General features: G+C 43.1%; 1 long non-coding RNA gene across 1 annotated transcript; it reads right to left on the bottom strand.

Annotated features, from left to right (window-relative positions):
- Window positions 1-10,915: 10,915 nt before the first annotated feature.
- Window positions 10,916-15,644, bottom strand: LOC120981048. Its single transcript, XR_005774615.1, has 3 exons — window positions 15,634-15,644; window positions 14,527-14,535; window positions 10,916-11,049 (listed from the first exon to the last, which is right to left on the bottom strand). It is a non-coding gene; the product is annotated as an uncharacterized LOC120981048 (long non-coding RNA).
- Between the last annotated feature and the right edge of the window lie 1,530 nt (window positions 15,645-17,174).

Raw genomic sequence — 17,174 nt, 5'->3', positions numbered from 1 at the left:
GAAAACTTTAACGCAAGTGTGAAAGTACCCTTACTGAAATGCGGGATTCCAGTTTTCACACCTGCCACTAGAGCAGATATAACAGGCTGACTCTTCCCATTTTCCCTAGCTCAGTTGCCAGCTTTGCTGTGTAGATGGGGACAGAATGCACAAAGTCACCTCATTGTCATTAAAGGTTGGGGGGGCTTAACTATAGCTCTATTACACTGATATAGAGATAAGGTAAGTTAGTAACTCTATACACGGTACACCTAGATAGACTATGTAAGTTATTTAAAAAAAAAATTGCAATGGGTGGTACACTTTAAGTGACCTACTGTATCTTTACTGCATGTGAGATGAGTATTGAATTTGAACAGCTTTATCATAACCCAATAAAGAAACAATTTTAGAGAGAGCACTGCATGTGTAGTTTTTAAATATTAATTAAAAGTATTTGTGAGTTTAACAAACAGCTTCTGGTTCAGTCTCATAATAATGCGTTGTCCGTACAAGATTAGGACAGCTTAAAAATAGAATTCTATTATATAAAACGAACAGCAGGAGATCGTAAAATAAAAGTTTATTGGCAAAGCTGTGTTGCCTACATACACATATATTAGTAAAAATGCTTGCATCCTTTGCATAATTAGAGTTTCCTCCGTTAACCCCTTCTTAGATTTGCAGTTTAGTCTCTGGAAGTAATAAGGTTTGATTAAAACTAGACAAAAAAAATAAAATCATATGGGACACAGAGAATGACAATTTTGGATAGATTTAAAATTAAATTTAAATCAACTGAGAGGCCTTTCTTTGTTCATTAATTATATCACCTGAAGGCACACATTATGAGATATTTTGCACAAGATATTACAAGATATTATTATCCTTTTTTTTTTTTGGTTATGCATAAATGATGTACTGCTCATTCTTACTAATATACTTTACAACCCATGGTTTATATGTTTCTTCTTTTTTATAACATGAAGTGAACACAAATCTTTTTAATGACTGAAATAAGATCATTTTAATAACTTAAAAAATTTCACATTTATAAAGACAAAATGTAAATTTATATTAAAGATATATGATGGGTAAAACATTGTCATACTTAGGGTGTTGCCCCCCTAGATCAGGAGATCCATCACCAGAGAAATTCTGCCTAATCATTATTTTTTGTTCTTCTTCTTGCAGATTTCAAGTTCTTGTTAGTAATTAAGATTGTTAACAATTCAGTTCAGGAAAACAGAGAGCAAGTGGAATGGTCCTTAACATGTTACACTGAGGCTTGCTCCCATAAAGTCTAGAAGTCATACCATATAATATAAAGGGCTGTCACAGAAGTTGATCTAAATAATAAAGTGACTTTGAGGTGCATCTAGTACCAAATGTTTACTCGCTAGACACTGCATAAGGCCTCTTTCACACGACAGTATGTCTTTTTCAGTGTTTTGTGGTCCGTTTTAAACGGATCCGTTGTTCCGTCTTTTGTTTCTGTTGTGTTTCCGTTTCCGTTCCGTTTTTCCGTTCCGTCTTTCCGTATGGCATATACAGTGTACAGTAATTTCATAGAAAAAATTGGGCTGGGCATAACATTTTCAATAGATGGTTCCGCAAAAAACGGAACGGATACGGAAGACATACGGATGCATTTCTGTATGAATTCCGTTTTTTTGCGGACCCATAGACTTTAATGGAGCAACGGAACGTGATTTGCGGCCAAATATAGGACATGTTCTATCTTTAAACCGAACGGAAAAACGGAAATACGGAAACGGAATGCATAAGGAACACATTCCGTTTTTTTGCGGAACTATTGAAATGAATGGTTCCGTATACGGAGCGTATACGGACCGCAAAAAACGGCCCGCAAAACGGGAAAAAAAAACGGCCGTGTGATAGAGGCCTAACAGAGATTTATGCCTAGTAAAAAGTGTAAGGTAGAGAAAAGACTGTGTAACAGCAGGACAAAATGGGCAAAAAAATGCAAATGGTATCCTATTCCCTTAGATCAGGGATGCCCAACCTACGGCCCTTCAACTGTTGCAAAACTATAATTCCCAGCATGCCTGGACAGCCTACAGCTATTAAGGTCAGCTGGGAGTTGTAGTTTTGTAACAGCTGGAGGGCCGCAAGTTGAGCATCCCTGCCTTAGATAATCAGAAAATGCATTCTGGTCAAAAAGTATGTATGTTGCTAATTTTTTACATTTCTAATAGAGATGAGTGAATTTCTTAAAATTCAGTTCTGATCTGATTTGGCCAAATTAGCTGTCTGACTCAATTCTGGTTCAACTAAATTCAAAAGTGCTCTGATTGCTTAGAAAAGCGTCTCTCTCTCTTTCTCTCACTTATTATCTCGTATCACGCAAAATTTAGGTTAGTTAAAATTAGGAGTTTTTGAAACATTAGGGTCAAATTTCCAAATGTTATAATCGATTTGCACATTTTTAATCATGAATTGACTAAAACGTGGACACAAACTTGCTAAGATTTTAATTAGAGATGAGCGAATGGAAGCTGATGAAGTGGAATTCGTTTCTAATTTCAGGAAAAGTTCGATTTGCAAAGAATGCGAATTTCCTTGCGCTTCGTAGTAACGAATCGCATTTTTCCTGAAATGGAAGCTACACATGTTTGGACTGAGGACACGGGGTAAGGAACTCTAGGAATGTGGGATCACCCAGATTGACATAGAAACATAGAAACATAGAATGTGTCGGCAGATAAGAACCATTTGGCCCATCTGGTCTGCCCATTATACTTAATACTATGAATAGCCCCTGGCCCTATCTTATATGAAGGATGGCCTTATGCCTATCCCATGCATGCTTAAACTCCTTCACTGTATTTGCAGCTATCACTTCTGCAGGAAGGCTAATGTGGGCCAATGAGAAGGCTGCAATATCTTTGACTTTAGGAGTAATGTTGATAGCAAATTTTCATATCGCAAATTTTTATTGCAAATTTTCCGATTGATGAATTTCACAATCAAGAAAATGACTGGAGATCGCAAATTCTTAAATTCACCACTCTGTGGTGTCCTGCTGCTGCTGCCATCTCCACTTTATGTCACCTTGCCACTCTGTGGTTTCCTGATGCTGCTGCTGCCATATCCACACTATGTCACCTTGCCACTGTGTGGTCTCCGGATGCTGCCGCCACCTCAAAACGGTGGCCTCATCATACTGCTGCCATCTACAGACTCTGTTATTGTGCCACTCTTTCAAAGTACTTTTTTTCTCGGCAAAAATGATGAGTGACTGAAAAACTCCCCTTTTGCTGTATGGACCGAATGACGTTGTGTGAGGTCGTGTGACGTCTGAAAGTGTGAGGAAAATATATATTATGAAACAACAAATATACAAAAAGTGCATGAAAACAGTGACAACCTCCTGATGCCTTGGTGGCCTCCTCATACTGCTGCCACCTCCAGACTCTGTCATTGTGCCACTCGGTAGGCGTATTACAGAAAAAAATAAAAATATATTCTCAGTGCATTTCTGCATTTAATTCTGGTGAAAGCGTATAGGGACATTTTTTTGTAAAATAAGAAAAATATATATGAACTGCACTGTTGCAGTTATTTCTGGTGAAAGCGTATAGGGGCGTATTTCAGTAGAATAAGAAAAATATATATGCACTGCACTGTTGCAGTTATTTCTGGTGAAAGTGTATAGGGGCGTATTACAGTAAAAAAAGATAAATATATTCTCAGTGCATTTCTGCAGTTAATTCTGGTGAATGCATATAGGGGCGTATTTCAGTAAAAAAAGAAAAGGTGTCGCAAAGGTGGGAGAACGGAGCCTCTAGGAGTAGGAACAACGCCCCCCTGCTCCTGGAGGCTAATTAGCATATTATAAAAGTTAGATTTCTGGCGTAACGGGGGCATAGTTAAAAGTAAGAATAGGCTAGTTAGGTTTAGCTGACATTAGCACATCGCTATAGCTTAATAGGGTTAATAGGGTTAAATCTGGTGACAGAAACCCTTTAAGCGCTGCACTTATATGCGGTAAAATCTTTTGTGAATTATTTTGGTGGAAAAACAAATTTCATTCAGCGTTCAGCTCTGCAGTTATATGTGGTAAAATGTTTTGTGAATTATTATGGTGGAAAAAAACATTTCCACCTCCTCCATTAAAGGGGTATTCCCATCTTAGAAAATGGGGGCATGTCGCTAGGATATGCCCCCATTGTCTGATAGGTGCGGGTCCCACTGCTGGGACACATACCTATATCGAAAACGGAGTGGGGAGCGCTGTGCCTGGAGGACCGCAGATTTCCCGGGGTCCGTCCACCACCAAGCGCTAATCCCCGCCTCTCCCATAGCAGTGAATGGGAGCGTGCTGTGCATGCGCGACCCTATGTGGCAGACGGTAATAGCCGAGCCAGCACCTGGCTATTTTCGGCGGCCCCATAGAAATGAATGGAGGGCGGCTGCGCATTCGCAGTGCGCTCTCCTTCACTTTCGGGGCTCAGTTCTCGATATAGGTGCGGGTCCCATCGGCGGGACCCACACCTATAAGACAATGGGGGCATATCCTAGCGATATGCCCCCATTGTCTGAGATGAGAAAACCCCTTTAAAGGGATTCTGTCATCAGAATTTAGGCCTATAACCTAAACATATGGCGAGGTCCCTACTAATACACAGAATCCTAAAGTGACCTTATCAAATGCGCCTGTGGCTCTATAATCATATAAAACAGGTTTATATAACCTCACGTCAAAATGTGTCCAAGGGGACGTCGCACGATGCAGGGTGCCCGGCTGCAGCCATCTCCTTTCGGTGCCCAGCGCCGCCTTCTGAATTGAAATCTCCGCCCTCCCTTCCATTAGAGCCGCCTACCTCAGTTCATCGTTCACTCCTGGCAGCGGCCTCATTATGCGAAGTGCGCATGCGCTGGCCGGCGCACTTTGCTAGAACCTGCCTTGGCCCCCCGATTACAGACTAAATTAGTTTTTTTCTGGCCGCAAAGCTAAGTACCGTAATTGTATCATACAGTACTCATTCACTATTCTACCCCCTGATGAACCTGATAAATATTAGGCGAAACGCGTCTGGGATTTGTATTAATTATTCTTTTGGTATAAGAGAGTAAGGCTGACACTCATCCATTAGGATCACCATTTACTCTCCACCGTATCATCTTTGAGCATCTTCCTGTGTAGGGATTTCTAGGGACCGGATAGCACTAGGTTCGGGGACAGGGAACCTCCACCACTAGGGGGTCGCCCTGGGCATAGCAGACCTCTAGGGCCTCTAGGGGAAGCCTTTTCCTTCTTCAACCCTGTAATCCCATTGGGTTAGAATTTTCTCCCCTTACCCATCTTTTGAGTGTTTACCCTGTCACCATGTTTGTTTTTTGTCTTGGGGGTTACTACTCCCACACTGAGTAATTTCAGTAAGTGTAGTTTTTCACTGTTGGTATATACATACCTATACCCACTTAAATATTAAATAAAGGTGATTTTAAAAAGTCACTCTTTTCATATATGCTACTTACTTCTAGAACTATTGTGACAAAGCATCTTCGTAGAAAACTTTTAATGCTGATAGTCATCTCCACACTATGTCACCTTGGCACTCGGTGGTCTCCTCATGCCGCTGCCATCTCCACACTATGGCACCTTACCACTCTGTGGTGTCCTGCTGCTGCTGCCATCTCCACATTATGTCACCTTGCCACTCTGTGGTTTCCTGATGCTGCTGCTGCCATATCCACATTATGTCACCTTGCCACTGTGTAGTCTCCGGATGCTGCCGCCACCTCAAAGCTATGTCACCTTGCCACTCGGTGGACTCATTGTACTGCTGCCACCTCCAGACCTTGTCATTGTACCACTGGGTGGCCTCATGATACTGCTACCATCTACAGACTCTGCCATTATGCCACTCGGTGGCCTTCTCATGATGCTTCTGCTGCATCCGCCACCTCCAGACTGTCATTGTGCCACTCTTTCAAAGTGTTTTTTTTCTGTAACAATTATGGGTAACTGAAAAACTCCTTTTGCTGTATGGACCGATTGACATTGTGTGAGGTCGTGTGACGTCTGAAAGTGTGAGAAAAATATATATAATATGAAACAACAAATATACAACAAGTACATGAAAAGAATGCCAACCTCCTGATGTTGCCGTAACCTCCAGACTCTGTCATTCTGTCACTCGGTAGCCTCATCATACTGCGGCCACCTCCAGACTCTGTCATTGTGCCACTTGGTGGCTTTCTACTGATGACGCCACCTCCAGACTTGGTCATTGTGCCCCTTGGTGGCTTCCTCATACTGCTGCCAACTCCAGACTCTGTCATTGGGCCACTCTGTGTTCCCCTCATGCTGCTTCCACCTCACCACTATGTCATAGGTCCACTCTGTAGACTTCTCATGCTGTTCCCACCCTCCCCACTTCATGACTGGTCCACTATTTTGCCTTTCGGCCTGGCTGACATCATGATTTATTTGACCTTTCTTCTGATCTGTCAGAAGGAAGAAAAAATGAGTTGCACAACTGATCCTGTCTGTGTAGCAGCTGTAAGGCCTGTATGGTCCCATCAGAATTGGTTTGTGGTTTGGTAGCCAAAAGCAGGAGTGGGTACAAAACACAGAAGACATGCAAATATTCCATTCACGTGTTATCTCTGTTTTTTTTGGCATTAGCAATACTGATGGAAAATTGATCAAATGCTGACCGAGTGAAGGCGGATGCTCCACAGACAGGATCCGTTTTTTGTGGGTTATTGTTCTGACGGATCAGAGGAAGGGCAAATAACCAGTGACTCTGTCTGGGGGGCTCTACTTGTATACGTGTTTAATAGAACAGGTTCTGATAACATCTATGTGGAATCAGCTGGCGACGGTGTAAAAGGAGTGCGCTTCTTCTTGGCACTAACATCGACCTGTAAGGCTGAGTTCATACTTGAGTGTTTTGGTCAGTATTGGCCCCGTGACTGCCCTAATAAGTGAAGTGTGCAGTGATTCTAAGAGCGACGCCTGTCATCTGCATGTCATACGGACTCACATTATTATTTCACTACCAAAGCAGACTCCCTATGCGTGTTACTACAAGGCACTGTGTTCAACACCACTATAAAGGCTCTCAGCAGCCAAGAAAAAGGCTGTTTTTTCATGCGATTCGCGGCAAATAAATTCAGATCCAAACAAATTTTGCCAAGAAATTCGGCAAACCGCCCGAATTGAATTTTGGAAAAATTCGGCAAACCGCCCGAATCAAATTTTAAAAAAATTCACTCATCTCAAATTTTAATGATTGTTTTTGTATGATAAAATATCTGTGTTGTTCATAGTATTAAATATTTTCTGAACAAATCCGAAATGCGCCAACAGAAAAAAACAGTTTTTTGTATCCACACTTTTGTACTGAATATCCAAATAAAGCTTCTACAGATTTTAAATTACCTGGGTTACCATTACTAGTGGGGTACCACAGGGGTTAGTATTAAGCCCTCCTTGCTTTAATATATTTAAAGTTGCACAGTGAAATATAATTTTTAGTAGATAGTACTAAGCCGTGTAAGGTAATTAACACAAGAAAGGACAATATTGTATTACAGATGAAAATAAATAAGTTAGAGGCTCAATAAGTTAGATAAATGAATAAGTTAGAGCAAAGAAGATTATGAAACAATGGGTTATTTAATTTAGAAAAAAAGAGGGTTGAGGGGAGATCTAAGCACTATATATAAATAAATCAGGGGTCAGTATGGATCTCTTCCACCTAGAGAAAAAAAGACAATGCAACAGCACTCTGCAAACCAGATAAAGTATAATAATGCCATAGTCACAAAAAATATTATAGTGCTTCGTACCACTGACGAAGGGAAGGAGAGTTCCAAAAACGCGTCTGGGCTGCACACCTGTGAAAGAAGCACCTCTGCACCTTTATGCATGGCCATGCTAACAATATTGAAATAGAAGAACACTGGGACAATCAGGACGTAGAGTGAATAACCTGATATTCATCGCTCTTCACTGCTTGGACACAGATCACGCTCCAAGTCTCGAGAGACTTCGGATCAGCGAACTACAGGAGCCAGGAGCGAGACGCCGGCAGTACCCCGTTCCGCTTCTTTACCTCTCACATCCACAAAGACGCTTATATGGTATATACCAACGGGAAGGTAGGAAGACTCTACTTGTGGACTTTTATGTGATGGGCATGAAACTAAAACCAGCATAAATAACCCCACCGTATACATTTTGTGCTCAACGATACTGAGGTGCGAGACACCATATGAGCAGGAGTTTAGTTGGGTGGATTCGTATTGCCCACATTTGAACCCACAGACTATATAAGCACCAGATTAGAGTAGGAGCTGGGAGCCTCATTACCAACTTGTGTGTGCGCACTGGATATTGAAGTTCAGTAACTGTTAAGCAACCTATATGGTATAGATATACCTACATTCCAGCGTGTTGTGAATATAAGGGACTGATTTAATTTATCAACTCCATTGTGTGGAATCCAGTACTATTATTGATTTTAATCTCATTGATTTTATTTGTATTTTAAGGAGCAATGCTAATTGTAGATTTTATATTATACACGTGTAGTATGATTGTGATTTAATTAAATTTTATTCACATTATTCAATATTGTGATCTAAGTGCTGTGTGCTCGCCCTAACCTTGGTTATATATTTATTACTCATTAATAGAGGGGGGGTGTTCCTCTACATTGGGCTAGTAGCACCTACTCCAGAACCCTGCCTGAAGTGAGCCACCACCTTGAGTTCAAATTTTGTATAGCTTTCAATTAATGTAGTGAGAGCAGACAATGGCAAAAACCTAGAGAAAAAAAGACAATGCAACAGCACCGTGCAAACCAGATAAAGTACAATAATGCCATAGTCACAAAAAATATTATAGTGCTAATGCTACGCTTATTTATAAAGTGAGATGCTTGGCAAATGCATGTTGTACAATGGGTCCGTAAAAAAAAACGGATGCACAACTGGTATGTCATCCGTGTCCACGTCCGTTTTTTTCTACAAGACCTTGGTGCAATAAAATTGCACTTTTCATTAACCTTCCTTTTTTCCCCCCAAAATCGGACACGGACCACTGAAGCCAAATCACTGACAGTGAAAAAACACTGTCGTGTGCATGAGGCCTAAAGCTGTGGCCTGCTCTCACTACATTCATTGGCACAAGGAGAGGTATAGAGTGGGCTCGGCATGCATGTTGGTACCTGCATCCCTTGTAAGTAATGAAGACCATTATGGCACCAAAAATGGTAAAAGGCAGAGTGGACCCAGCATGCATGTGCATCCAACACTTCTTGAACTTTATGGCGGCCATTATGGCGCATAACAGGTAGTATTTAGTGTTAGGTTCCCGTCTTACACCTTAGTGATCGGCAGACGGGCTCAGATGATTTTGTACAAAATGCATTTGCCAAGCATCAAGAGAGGCCTGAATGTATTTCTTGGGAGTAATAACACTACAGGTCATAATTAATAGATTTCTGTAGAAGAATCATTGATCTGGGAGTTATTCTGATTTTCAGATAAGGTGATGGAATTTAGCATCTACCTCAGGGGAGTTGCTAGGCTAAAACATTCGGGGTCCCTGATGTTTTGTCCCAGGCCCGAGTGTCCTGCCTGCCTGCTGGATACAACTGTATTGTCATCCTCAGGACAGCAATACAATTGAGTCTAATACACTGGAAGATCTGAAGGACCTGTGGTGACATCACAGGTCATGTGACCAGCAAAACAGGCAGTGGTTGACAAGTACCTGCGATGATGTCACCATCATGTGACCAGTGCAGGAGAGGATGGCAGTGAAGAGGAGAAGACCTGGGGGAAGAAGTTGTGGTGAAATCTGCTACATGAGGAGAGGTAAGTGAAGGGAGAGGCAGAGCAATGCGGGGAGTTGTGGTTATTTAACTAGGACTGTATGTTAGGGTTGAAGGGAGGGATGTTATTTACATGGAACTGTATGTTGGAGGTGGCTTGGGAGGGGGTCATGTTTTTTTACAGGGGACTGTATGTTGATGGCGGCTGTGGGAAAGAGTGATGTTATTTAAATTGGACTGAATGTTGAGGGGGCAATGTTATTTACATGGGACTGTGTGTTGAGGGTGGCTGATGGGGGGAATGATGTTATTTAAATGGGACTGAATGTTGAGGGGGTGATGTTTACATGAGATTGTATGTTGGAGGCAGCTGGGGAGGAGGTGATGTTATTCATGTAGTACTGTATTTTGGAGGGGGCTGGAGAGATTGGTGTGATGCTATTTATATGGGCCTGTATGGTGGACAGAGGAATATAATTACAAGGGACACTGCTGGGGGCATTATAAATACTAGGAGCACTTCAGTGTGACCATTATAAGAGTAGGGGGCAGTATAAATACTGGGGGCACTGTAGGGATATTATAAATCTAGGGGACATTAGGCATTCTTATTACTACTGGGGGCTCTATAGGAGGGACATATAGATCTGCCTTATTTCTACTAAGAGCACTATGGGGGGGGCCTTATTACTACTGAGGGGTCTGTAGAGAGTTTTATTACCACTGGGGAAAAAATAGGGGGCCTTATTTCTACTGGGGGCTCTATGAGGTTATTATTAATACTGAAGGGGCTCTTCTACTAATGGGGGCACTCTTGGGGAGCATTATCACTGTTGGGGGTGTTGTGGAAAACCATTCTGGAAACGCATTCTTCAGGAAGAATAAGGTTTATTGCGGCTAGCCGGGAGCATTAACAGCTTCAATCGCACAAAAGAAAATGCTCAAAGGGGCAGAGGCCCACACTCGTCTTCTACACATAACCACCCTAAACTTTACATCTTATCCTCATTGGATAGGTTAAACTCTCTCTACAACCCCATTGGACATCTCCATATATGGATAATGCGTGCTCGCTTCATGTTCTTCTTAGCCAACATCTGTTATTCATTACCAATGCTTGCTTCATCTAATCTATAGCCCCTCACCCAAGTGAGCTATCCCCCACCTCAGGAATGTGTACACACACATAAAATTTGGGAATGTATTTCTGGTATAATCAGGCGGCATTATACTATATATTTCTCATTTTCTCCTTCAGGGGCACTGTAGGGGCAATATTACTAATGGGGGCATTCTAGAAGGGAATTACTATTGGTGGGACTATGAGGAGCACTATTACTATGGGGACACTCATATTTCTTTAGGATAGTATTTGGGGGTATTGGGGAGCACAGCGAGCAGCAGTATAACACTGTGGGGACTCCAGTTTGGGGGATGATGATAGAAATGTGGGGAAGCTAAGATGTCTGTGTGTTACACTCTGCAGAGACAAAGTTCAGGCTGAGAGAAGTTATACGAACCTAATGGAGAAAATGATGACAGAAAAGATCTACATCAGAGGCCCTGGATGTGACAGGTATGTGCTGCTGTATAGCAATTACAGCAAAATGCGGTGAGTGGGGGGAGGGGGGGAAACTTAGAGAACTGGACCATATTCAATGGGGCTTGGGCCCCGGATCTTTTGAGACTCTAGCAATGTCCTTGGTCTACCTCATCAGGGTTCTTTCCTTCATCTGGATCAACATTGTAGGATATTAGGATGAACTGAATAGATTTATGTCTTACTTCAACCTAACAAACCATGTTGCTATGCACTAAGAGTTTAGAGGCTCCACAATTTTTTCTCTTCTAATAGACTTTTTGAGATTTTAGCTAGTGTTGAGCGAGCATGCTCGGCCGAACTGCTGTTCAGCTCGAGCATTGCTATGCTTGGCACATGGTGGTACTCGGCCAAGTACCACATGTGCTCGATCGCCATGCTCAAGTCTCCCCCCCCCCACGTTTCTTGCCTGCTATGCAGCCAAAAAACGTGCAGGTAAGTACTGCCATCACTGTAATGCCATAGCCTTGTTGGTTACTGGCATTACAGTGATTGGCTGGCCGGAACACGTGATCGGGTGCTATCTAGCACCCAATGGCGCGTGTTCGCCTCATTATTAGTCAGGGAGAGCTGTGCTTAGGAAGGGACAGATAGTGTAGGGAGTGTGATCGCAATCTATTTAGTTTAAAGACGTTTCAAAGACCCAAAAGTCCTTTTAAGGACTATTGTGTGTGGTGGCAGCAATATAACATAGCCATCAAATTTTTTTTCCATACTTTTCCATACTTTTTCTATAGAGGGTGTCTGCAGTGACTTGTGACATCTGTGCAATACCTTCTGTGTGTCAGGGCCAAAGATAGAAAAAATATAAGTGAAATCTAGACCAGTGCGACCAGGTGGTCGGTTGGATTGCAGCAGATAATGCTTCCAGTCGGTTAAGCACCACCCTGAATTCCACCAAGTCCAGTCTCAGTAGTCAAGAGTCTGGTCAACAGAATCCTCACCTTGATCCTCCTTCCTCCCACCATGGAGAGTCTGGCCAAACAAGTGATCCCACACTCGGATATTCCGGGGGGGGGGAGCTCTTTTCATTGCCATTACTTGATTTGGCCCTCTCGCCAAGCACGCTTGAAGAGGGACATGAGATCTTGTGCCCTGATTCCCAACCTCTTAAGTATCCACAGTCACAAGAAGATGACGGTGGAGAATGACAATTAGCGTGTAATGAGGTGGATGATGATGAGACACAGTTGCCATTGAGTCAACCGCAATTACTGTCTCAAGAGGTTGGTGAAAAGGATGATACAGAGTTGTCAATCAATGAGGTTGTGGTTGGGTCAACAAATCAGGAGGATGATCAGAGTGAGGAAGTGGTAGAGGACTTGGTGGACGATGAGGTCACTGACCCAACCTGGGAAGGTGGAAAGCTGAGCGAGGACAGCAGTACAGAGGGGGAGGGATCTGCACACTGCAACAGGAAGAGGCAGTGGGGTGGCAAAAGGGAGAAGGCGGGCCACACAACACAAGCCCGCAACTGTTCCACGGAGCACCTACTTGCAGAAATCTCCCTTGCCAAGGGGTAGGTGTTCTGCAGTATGGTGCTTTTTTAAAGGAAAGTGGGGACGACAAAAGAATAGTAGTTTGCAACCTGTGCCACACCAAAATGAGCCGGGGCATGAACACTAGCAACCTCACCACCACCAGCATGATCCGCCATATGGCTTCTAAGCACATTAATAAGTGGGATGAACGCCTGGGTCCACAATCTGTGTCTGCGGGTCACACCACTGCCTCCTCTTCCCCTATGGTACATGCTGGCCAATCGCCTGTCGAAGGCGAGGATGCCTCCCGCCCTGCACCTGGACATTTGCAAGCACCATCAGCGACCACATCCACTTACCTGTCCCAGCTCAGTGTCCAAATGTCCTTACACCGATCAGGGTTTCCGCCAGCACCTACGTTAGTAGCTCCAACCCTGACTTCTCGGCCTCCTCCTCCACTTCTACCTTGGAATTATGCGCGTGTAGCAACAGTCAGCCAGTAGCTGGAAGCAGTGTAGCACCATCTGTTCAGCCTGTGTGGGCAGAAGAGGAGGAAGAGGATGAGGAGATGGACAGTCATCCTCCTGATGATGACAGCGAGGTCTTGCCTGTTGGTACTCTGGCACACATGGCTGACTTCATGTTAGGCTGCCTTTCCCGCGACCCGCGCGTTATATGCATTTTAGACAACACAGACTACTGGGTGTTCACCCTTCTCAACCCCCGCTACAAAGAGAACTTCTCATCTCTCATTCCTTAGGTGGAGAGGACAAGCAAAATGGTGCAATACCAGTACATCCTTGTTCAAAAATTGCTCCAAAAATTTCCATCTGACAATGCTGGTGGCAGAGTCTGTACTTCCTTGGGAAACCGAGGAGGGGAGACAAGGGGAACACACAGCAGTTCCAACAGTGGAAGGGCAACACTCTCCAAGGTATGGGACAGTTTCATGACACCCCGCCAGCACCCTCACCCTGATGCATGGCCTAGTGTCACAAGGAGGTAAAAGTTTTGGAAGATAGTGAAGGAGTACGTAGCAGACCATGTCAGCGTCCTCAGTGATCCCTCAGTGCCTTACAACTACTGGGTGTCCAAGCTGGACACGTGCCACGAACTGGCGCTCTACGCCTTGCAGGTCCTGGCCTGCCCTGCCACTATAACAGATAAGCGTATCCGCCTGTCAACTGAACATGCTGATAGGTTGACTCTTATAAAAATGAACAAGGCCTGGATTTCCCCTGACTTCTCGACTCCACCAGAGGAAAGCGGATAAACAAAGGCACTTTAAATGTGTTGTTTAATGTACTAAATACACTGTATTCCAATGCACTCATTCCACCACAAAAAAGGGTATATGGTTAAATCTTCCTTTTCTCATCCTTCTCCTCCTCTTCCATCATATCAACAAGCTTATTCGTCGCATATAATGCCCTTGCATATATCCCCTCGCATATAATTTTTTACAGGGTCAGCTCACCTGCAGGCCCTTGAATATCGCATATAATTTTTTACAGGGTCAGCTCACCTGCAGGCCCTTGCATATAATGTTTTACAGGGTCAGCTCACCTGCAGGCCCTCGCATATAATGTTTTACAGGGTCAGCTCACCTGCAGGCCCTCACTTACAATCTTTTACAGGGTCAGCTCACCTGCAGACCCTCGCATATAACTTTTTACAGGGTCAGCTCACCTGCAGGCCCTCGCATATAATGTTTTACAGGGTCATCTCACCTGTAGGCCCTCGCATATAATGTTTTACAGGGTCAGCTCAACTGCAGGCCTTGGCATATAATGTTTAACAGGGTCAGCTTACCTGCAGTCCCTCACATATAATGTTTTACAGGGTCAGCTCACCTGCCTTTCCCACGACCGTTATACACATTTTAGACAACACGGATTACTGGTTGTTCACCCTTCTCGACCCCCGCTACAAAGAGAACTTCTCATCTCTTATTCCTGTGGTAGAAGGTGGAGAGGACAAGCAAAATAGTGCTATACCAGAAGGTCCTTGTTGAAAAATTGCTCTAAAGTTCATAGGGCAGACATCCAAATGGATCGTCGCCCTACAAGTCCATTCTCAGTAGCCAAGAGTCTGGTCAACACAATTCTCACCATGACGGCACACTTGGTGAACGTTGTGGAGGTCGGGAGCAAGTCGGCTGCTGGCACCAGACTTGCCCGCCAATAGATCCTCGTTAACGGAAAGTGTACTCATTTCAATAACAGGGCCTCTTGTTATTTATCGTCACTACCTCCCCAAGTCGGGAGTGGGTAATTGCCGTTCGCCTGCTGCCTTCCTTGGACGCTTGTGCTTTAATAACTTGACCCACCCTCTTTGGGTGGTTTACAATTAGGAAAAAAAAGGGGCAAGGCAACATCAGACAATCATATTTCAGCCATTGACCTCTCTTGGATGTGGTAGCCGTTTCTCAGGCTCCCTCTCCGGCATCGAACCCTGATTCCCCGTTACCTGTGATCACCTTGGTAGGAGCAGAATACTGCTCCTGATGAAGAGACATCGTCCCGAAACACATTGAGCTAGATTTTATACACAAGAATAAAAGAATTGAACAGAAGCTTCCTGACTGTGGCTGCCTTCATCTTTTACCATCTTGAGGCGATCCTGGCTGGGGGGTATTGGTTTACCGGTGTTTTATGCTTATCCGAGTAAACACCACCCCTCCCCCGTGAAGTGAGTAGCATCTCAATGTTCATACATACACAGAAGTGTATATATATATACATCTATTCCCCACGACCAGTGGTGAGTTTTAAGTTTTTACTACAATTTTCTTTTTTCTTTTTATATTAATTGATTTTAATCCTTACCATTGTTTTTTATTGTCCTTTATGATCTATATACTGTCCCGTATACCTTTTGTACCTTATTCCAACCCCCTTTCTGTCAGTCCCAGTGGCCACCCCACCCCAGGGGCTTTCCTAAGGTCACCTCTGAGGGACATTGGGAGTGTCCACACACCTTATGTGTAACAAAGGGTGTATTGGAGTGCCGGTTCCTTGTAATTTTTCGCAGCCCTTTCACTTAGTGCATAGGCTTTATGAGTGTAGAAGTCCCACTACCTGAACTATTGTACCACAATGTGAATGAGGCCCTCCATTATGTGATATACAGGTTGTATCGGAGTACCTCTTCCTTGTAATTTTTGGCAGCACTTGCACTTTATATACAAGTAAATATAAAGGAAAGAATGTTTCTTAACAATTTTTCCTCTAAAATAGATTTAGTTTTTTTGTTTTTGTGTGTATTATTGTCAGTAAAAGTGGCGTACTACTCGGACAACATGGTTCCCAGCAGAGACCTGGGAGTCCAAGATGCATCCAGACATCCTCCACATGCTGTTCCCGAACCATTTCGGTGGTGTTTCCATAAATTTCTGACCTTTTCCTATGAACCAGGCACCCTCCCCTCTCCAGAGCCAGGGGTGCCTGGTTTAATGCTCGGGTTCTCCCATTGACTTCCATTGTGCTCGGGTGCTCGGTAGAGCATCTCGATGTGTTCGGCCAGAGCACCTGAGCACCCGAGCACTTTGGTGCTCGATCAACACTAATTTTAATCTTTTGATGCTTTTTAATGTGTTATTCATACAATACATGTAAAAACTTCTATCCTCCTCTAATGTGAGAACTTGCCCTGGAGCATTGCTATCAGATAAAAATCTCTACGCTTGTTTGGTCCTACTAACTGTTTTACTATACAGTAGTGCTGCCATCAATCATATCATTTTCTTAGAAATATTACATCCCAAAGATGAAAAAGAATGCCAGCATCTTTTGATGTCGCTGTAATTTTATTATCCCAAGTTGAAATTCACTTCCTGAAGACAGGTGCACACTGGAGTATATAAAAAATTGATATTTTTGTCTACTAAATGTCCAACAGCTGCAGAATACACTTGGTATGTCTATGCTGGGAAGATAATTGCAAAAAGACATACAAATATCAAGGTCAAGTATAAAACATGTAGTGTTATGCATATAATGTATTGTATAACTGTTACATACAAGTTACTATTGTATACATGATGCTACACTATAATCTTATAACAAGGATCTTTGGTTCAACATATTGACTCACTTCTAATTATTGCACTAGGTTTTCATATTTGACTCATCTTCATTAGCCTCAGTTATTAACTAGTTGTGCTATTGAAATTTTCATGATAGACAATAAGATAATTAAAATATCCATAGCAGCTGACAATGAGTTTAACTGTTGCTGAGAAATGATAAGGTAAGACTTACAGTTTACAGTATCAGTCAAAAGCGTGGACACGCC

Source organism: Bufo bufo, chromosome 10, assembly GCF_905171765.1.
Source record: "Bufo bufo chromosome 10, aBufBuf1.1, whole genome shotgun sequence".
Taxonomy (NCBI): domain Eukaryota; kingdom Metazoa; phylum Chordata; class Amphibia; order Anura; family Bufonidae; genus Bufo; species Bufo bufo.
This window is presented reverse-complemented; position numbering and strand designations above follow the sequence as displayed.